The sequence below is a fragment of the Poecile atricapillus genome, chromosome 3 (assembly GCF_030490865.1).
Source record: "Poecile atricapillus isolate bPoeAtr1 chromosome 3, bPoeAtr1.hap1, whole genome shotgun sequence".
Lineage (NCBI taxonomy): Eukaryota > Metazoa > Chordata > Aves > Passeriformes > Paridae > Poecile > Poecile atricapillus.
The window spans coordinates 79876045-79883334 of NC_081251.1; the positions used below are offsets into that span (position 1 = coordinate 79876045).

Sequence of the window (7290 nt, forward strand, 5' to 3'; positions counted from 1 at the left end):
TGTTTACTTGGAAGTTTTAGATCTGGGAAGATTTAATTTAGATCATTTCTACATTTTGTTGCTGATGTGCATATACAAAGAATATTCTGTCATTTTGACTTTCATTTTTTGTGATGATTTTATGGTTTATTTTTCACTGTCGAAGCATACAGATATCATTTTCTTTTATTTGCATTTAAGTAAATATTAATTCAATATATAAAATACATAAACAGCATACTGGGAACATAGGTATACTCTGTATGCTTGTAGTGAAGGCTGCTGTCCATTCTTCTGAAAGACGACACTTGACAATTCATGCGACATGGAAAATAGAGAGGTTTTAAATAGGGATACAGCTAAAATGCAAAACTCAGCCAAGGGCAACAATATCCTTTGCAAACTGTTTTTAATAGTCACAAACTGACAGATCCTTTAACAGAATTAAGTCTAATTGACAGATGAAGAACAGCACACCTGATACTTAGAGATAATGTATCATTTTCAAAGTCATAAAAAAGGTAGGCTAAATCTAACCCTCAGCCTTGATTCAGAATGTCATGATACAAAGGGAAATGCAGTTTCTTTTCATTCTTTCTTCGTCATTGTCATACAGGCTAAGTCAGGAGCTGTCTCTAAGTCTTCCGTAAAAATGGGAGAAAGAAGGCAATTTAATTGAATCTAACCGCAAATATACCACAGTAGTCTTCTTACTTTGTGACTAATCCTAAAGACCCTGTGAAGACAGGCCACAGAGGGAGCATCTCAGTGGAACTACTCTAATTCTTAAAATCACAAATGTGTTAGATTTGTTCACAAATTATGGTTCTTATTGTATAATTAGTGAAAGCTCTTGATTCCCATTGCATAAAATCACAGCAATGCACAAAGATGGGGACTAAGAGATGAACTACTCTTTTTCCATTTTACAGTGGATAAACTTTGGTGCAGAAGGGTCCTGTCCAGGCTAGGCAGGGAAATCTTGGCCAAGCCCTGAACCCTTAAATTTCATCTGGGTACATTTACCTGTAATTTTAGTTTAAAAAAAAAAGGTATTTTTTTACTAATTTGATGTAATGACAGTTAACTGAAGGAGTAATTTCAAGTTATTCAAGTAATGTAAAAAGAGAGGATTTTTTTCTGCTGTCCACCTTAAAAGAGCATGAGTAAACTAAACAATTAGAACTGGTTACAAAGGTAAGCTAAAATCTAAACATAATAAGACACTGTTTTCAGCATTTCAAAAGAACCAAATACAACACATCAGCAGCTTCAAAATCCTTTTGAATAAGTGCACTCAGAAACAACTAACTAGCAAACAAAGCTTTTATGAAGACAGTGTGGTCAGTGAACTTTTGGCATGTCAATTCTATAAAATGTAGGCCTCTAGAAATATTCCTCACATTTGAGTAAGTAGAAAAGAGCCAAATTTAGCAACAGATGCTCTGGATGGGGCATGATGCTTTGCTGCTTTTTACAAAGTTTGACAGGCAAGAATTTCTGTAAAAAGAAAAGCATACTCCTTATGTATTGTTAAAAGGATGTAATTTTTTACATTTTGGAGGATTGAGAATAATAAAGAGATCAGAATCTCAGAGACCAGTGAGAAGATTTTATCAGATTACTTTATATAGGTGAATTTCTATTCTTTTCAAGTAATACAGACACTGAGTAAACAACATCCCGTATCATGGGATAGCTGTTCTATATCCTAGCATTTATCACAATTTCTATGCAATAAAGCTAATTCTATGGATAGATAGATCATATTAGTCTAATGGAGTGGGTCAAGTAGTACAGAATCACAGAATATTCTGAGTTGGAAGGGACACACACGGATCATTGAAATCCACCTGCTGGCCCTGCACTCAAGAATCATATCATGATTAGTACATAAAAATGAATGTCCTTTGAAAGTAAAAAGCCTTAGGTTTGGATTTTGGGTTCTTTTAGCTATTGATTTCATGTAAATATGCACATGAACATTTATAGGAGGAAAAAGTGCTTCAACTTCAGTAACAACAAAAGTGATAAGAAATAAGTAGGTAACTGTATATCATTGTCTTTGGTGAATGTCAAAGCAGAATCAGCATAGTTTCAGCAAGCATAGTGTTGGGGTGTTTCCCTTCCCGTGTCTTTCAGAAGGGCTATTTTACACCTCCAATAGGAAATCTTCATGCTTAATGTAGGATTGTAAAAATGCCAAACGAGAATATCAATTATTAAAAAGGATAAAGGCATCAAGGTGGATTGATTCTACTAATATGATAATAATTGCTCTGCCAACAAAATCTATTAAAATTACACTAACAAAGTTGCTTTTCTAGGTTTCGATTCAGTAAAAGGATTAAGCACATGCTTAAAGCTAACTTTCCTGAACCGGAAGCCTTTAAGAATTAATATGAGCCTCTGAAAATGGGATACAGGATATTCTAAAATATGCCAGGCTCCTAAATAAAACAGGGCAGAAGTTATAAGCTGATGTCTAATAGTTTCTCTTGTACCACCAGAACCACTAAAAGAATCACAACAGCAAAGGCAAAGCCAGAGATGCATCTACGCCTGGCTTCAGCACATGACAAGAACAGCTCTTTATTAGTTCTCATTCTGCTCAGAATTCACAAAAAAGTTGCTTGTAGTGTCTGAATATAGCAATTGTTTTAATAAATTTTGTTGTAAGTTTGAGTTGTTTCAGCAATTTTTATTTTGTCTTCCTTTATAATTGCATACTTTGGAGTTACATAATCTGTTTGATTTCTGAACATCTTTTTTTTTAGATGTTGCATGGATTCTTAAAATAGGAAAGATATTGTGTATGCTTGTGTCACTAGAACATTGTTCAGCTTATTGTTTTATTAAGAATGGATATGTTGCAAACTTTTCATGGCAATTACTGCAATAGAAGCCCTTGTTTACTTCTCTGAAGTTTTTTCCCCACTTGGTTTCCTATTATTAAATTTAAATAACTTTTTATGATGTCATAGTTCTCACAAAATCTTCACAGGGTTAAGACATGTTGATATGAAAGATAGAGAAAAATAACATGTTGATATAAAATCAAAATGCAAACTCTGGGTAGCATAATTCAGATCCCAATAGTTAGAAATGCATCAGTAAATGAGAGGGAAAGAGAGAAAGGAATAAAGATTAGACAGCAAATCAAAGCTGATAAAATATGTTTAAAAGGACAATGCTGTTTCTCACTGGCATCTATGGATATAATTAAAATCAGCTCTGTGTCATTTTGATAGACAGAAACATTTAACTCAAATGACAAATGTAATTATTTTTCCTTGAGATTTATCCAAAACAAATAAGAGTGCCCTCCCCAAATTATCCGCAGTGAGAATGCATTCAATGCATTTTTAAATTCAATTAGAATTTGCTCAAGTATCATTATTAGACATTTAAAATATGAACTGGTATGTTTAATTGAGTAAGCATGGTAAATCACACATTATTCATGTTACCTGATAGGATGAGCATGCAAGCAGGTATTAATAAAATAATGAATGGTTTACAATCTACTTCTAAGAGCTCAAGCCTGTAGTTTTTAAGTTCAGCAAACATGAATGTTCCACATTTAATTGCTAAATATAACCAGAAAATGCATGCTGGGGCTGTATTTTTTATTTTTTTTTACATGGGTGATTGAATAATGGTTGGGTTTTCGCAACAACATCCTGACACGCTTTTTTTTTTTTTTTAAATTTGTTTTTCTCTCTTGTTTTTGCCTGATCACTGTACTAGGCACAAGCTCAAAGCTATTTATGGGTAAAAACACCAATGATGAAACAAAAGCCAACAGAAGATATGAACAACTCCTTAAATATTTTATGATACTTTGAAAAAACGGAAAGCAAATTCAATTTCTCACACTAAGATACTGTATTTTGCTAAATCTGCAAATACAGTAAGTATAGACAAATTGCTCAGAAGTGAAAATTTGCTACAGCCTTTGAATCCCCAACAATCAGATTTATGTAATTATTGTAATATAAGTATGCATTTCTGTAGAATGTAAGGACTGAAATGAATGAAAAATGTGGAAGAAAATAGATGAAAAATAAAATTTCCATGATAAATGGTCATTTATGGAATATGTCTTTTATCACTGGTCTTTTATACAGTATATTTGTTTTCCTTTACTGTAAAGTTGTTGAAGAGAGGAGAGAAATGTACAAAGCCTAGGTAGTCCTAGTCATAATTCAGAGCACCTAAATCTGACACCAGCTTTGACTTTGATATCACTGTTTTAAAGTTGATCTAATACTGTTGCCCTGGAAAAGAGCAGTCGTGTCTTTCTCCTTTCCATCCCACTCAGAACTGATTGTCTCTGCCCTCTCCCTTGCAGCAGCTACAGTGACTTGCTCAGTCTCAAGGAGATCAGGTCAATGCACTAATGTTGCTTAAAACTCATGATATTCTTCCAGGATTAACTTTGAATTGATTTAACTTGGTAATGGAAAAGAAGCAGCAGAAATGTGGTGAAAGCTGGACCATGCATCTCAGTATCAGGCTGTTTTTAGGTCAGATTAAATTCATCATGAAACTGATCTTCAACAAGATGTCTAAAAAAATATGAGATGAACAGGCTTTGGTTTCCTCACTTCAACAAAAAAGGCCGATGATATGAAATTTCTCAGCCAACCCTGGCTGAGTAAAAAACTCACTTTTCTTGCTTGTTTAATGATGGGGGACATAGAAAACATCTTTCACTGTAGCTTCTTCTACATCTGTTGAAAATAAGTTACAGAATCATATTTACCTTCTCTTACTTCCTCAGCTATAGTCCCTGCTTTCAATCACTCACTTTACCATGGTGCTGCTCCTTATATCAGTGGTAGATATTTCTCTCAAGACTTATATTGATACATATATTTTCCTATTTATGTCAGAACTCATAGTTCAATGCTTAACAGCAGAAGAGATTCTACTTATCATGCTTCCAACAGAATATCCTCAAACCTTCTCATATGCAGGCTCAGAGGTAATTCTCCATCCTTACCCAGAAAGTCTTTCCTAGACAATAAGTAGCCCCATTTTCTTCAATATCACACATGCCTCTGATATCACTCAGGCTTTTCTACAACTGTGCTGCAGTGCTGTGCTTAAACCCACAATGTTTCCATTATAGCACCTCTGAATATGCCATTTCTGTTTACCCTGTGAGACACCTGCTACATCTCAAAACTATTCTTGTTTTTAACATTTACAAATATTTACTTCTTCTTTTTTTCCCCTCTAAGGTTGACAAAAGGAAGGAGATTCATTGACAGTTCTGCTGCAAAGGATCTTTCTTGTCTTTGACAGACTCATCTGTTCCTGTGCATCAACACACGGCCTCCCTGTTCTTCAGCCATACAGAGCAGTGTCCTGCTCTTCCCACTCAGGCTTCCTCCCATATCAATTCTCCCACTCATCTCTTTAGATCAGGTTTAAAATCTTGCCTCCGCTTCCTGTCACATTAAGATTCTAGCATCTATCATCCACCTGTTAACATTTTGGATATGCCTTTCCGAGTTTGCTTTTCATGTAGTGAGAAGGCCATGGGTTGTGCCTGTGAACCTGTGCAAAGTTAGCCTGTAAACATTTCCTTAATAGTCTCCTGGGAGACATTTTCTGCAAATCTCTTGAAAGCAGCCAGATTCTGTCAAAGGCTGTGAATCCATCATATTGATCAAACTGGCTTGACTATTTCTTGAACTTCCCTGTTTTAACCCCTGAACTACAAGGGACTTGCTGTATGTGCCCTTAAACTTGCTTTGGTAAATGGGTTATTTTTTCCTGCTTTTTCCTATGGTACAGTACTTACTACAGAGAAATCTCAGCTATGACAGAGGTTGTGGATGTTACAATCTCTGCTGCTGTGGTAAAAAAAAATAAAAATAAAAATAAATTATTATAGTTGATTAACAATTATTAATTTGAGCATATAAAAATAATATGCCATAACCAAACTCTACGTCTTTTGTTATTGCTCAGGTATTACATTTGTGACCAGACAAATGTTAGCATTTTATTAAATTAAAGATTGCTTTATCTATTTTAAAATATCTTCATTCTTTTAATTAAAATATTACAACAATACAAAAAACATTGGTAGCTTCTGTACTTGAAAACTGTGAATGATGGAGAATGCACTTTGGGATAAATGTCACTGGATGGCACACAAAAGAAGTGGCTTTCTTTCACATCTCTTGGTACAGGCCTTAGTCAAAGAAAAGGGCCATGAATGGCTATGGAAGTTGCTGCTGGTATTATTATGGTATTCTAATATCGTTTTGTATTTATACAAAGGAGAGACCAAGTTATCTAATTATCTTAGGACAAAAATGTAACTAATTGCAGATTTTAAGGTGTATGTATGAATAGAGAAGAGACTCTGTTTTTCCAGATTGGATTCTTGTTTTCTTATTATATCTCACCCTAAACCTGCTCCTTAAGTTGTGTATCCCTCTGTGTGCGTACAGACAGTAGGTTGATATTTTGCACAGAAGTCCCCTTGCTCAACACCCACCTTCTAGGATAATCCAGGAGCAGCAGCAATCTAACAGGATGTTCCTTCATCAGTGATGCCATCAGAAAGAGCTGCTGTGTGACCTCAATATTTGAGAAAAATGTCTCCATGTATAAAGTAAGTTATTAAATAGTTTAATCTACTACAATTCCATTGCTGGCCCAGTTCAGGTAAGAAATGGTGACAGCTCTCCACAGAAAGCAAACAAGATCCCAGAAAGATGTAGACATTCCTTATTTTCATTAGTCTCTTTTTAGCAGATCAACAAGATCCTGAGTACAGAGAGGAGATGAGCTGGATCCATTACCACGTGTGTATTATTCATAGGGCTAACCTATCTGATTATGCCTTCTGGCATCAAAATCTAGTAGTAATCCATGAGGACAGCCCTCATTCAGAGTAATCTTACTTTTTAAGGGCCTTCTGCTTTTCAGTGTCCTTTCAGTTGCTGTGGATGAAGACATACTGCTCCAGGAAACCTGCTCTGAGCTCCCTGAGGTCTCCAGTCCCTTTTTGCTGGGGAGGTCAGGGACAGCCTATGACAGCTTGGTGATGAAGTGCTCAACAGTTAGGACTTTATATATTGAAGGGAAGCATGAAGGAATGATTTAACAGATGTATTTGTGCCTGCAGAAATTTATGGGCATGTGGATATTCTGTGCCAGGACTTTTGAGCTGCTGGCAAATATCCTTGCCAAAAGTCATAGAGCTCAGATTTACACAGAGTATATTCGTCATTAGGGTTGGTATTCATCAAATGTAACCTCAGTATCTTGTATTACTAAATGTCT

At 35.3% G+C, this 7290-nt stretch overlaps 1 long non-coding RNA gene across 2 annotated transcripts; it reads right to left on the bottom strand.

Moving 5' to 3' along the window:
* Window positions 1-4061: 4061 nt before the first annotated feature.
* On the bottom strand, window positions 4062-7039 carry LOC131578255 (uncharacterized). Of its 2 annotated transcripts, XR_009277420.1 has the most exons (4): window positions 6909-7039; window positions 6500-6582; window positions 5795-5846; window positions 4062-4715 (listed from the first exon to the last, which is right to left on the bottom strand). It is a non-coding gene; the product is annotated as an uncharacterized LOC131578255 (long non-coding RNA). The 2 variants fall into 2 exon arrangements; XR_009277419.1 differs by having other exon boundaries at window positions 6500-7025.
* Window positions 7040-7290: the final 251 nt, after the last annotated feature.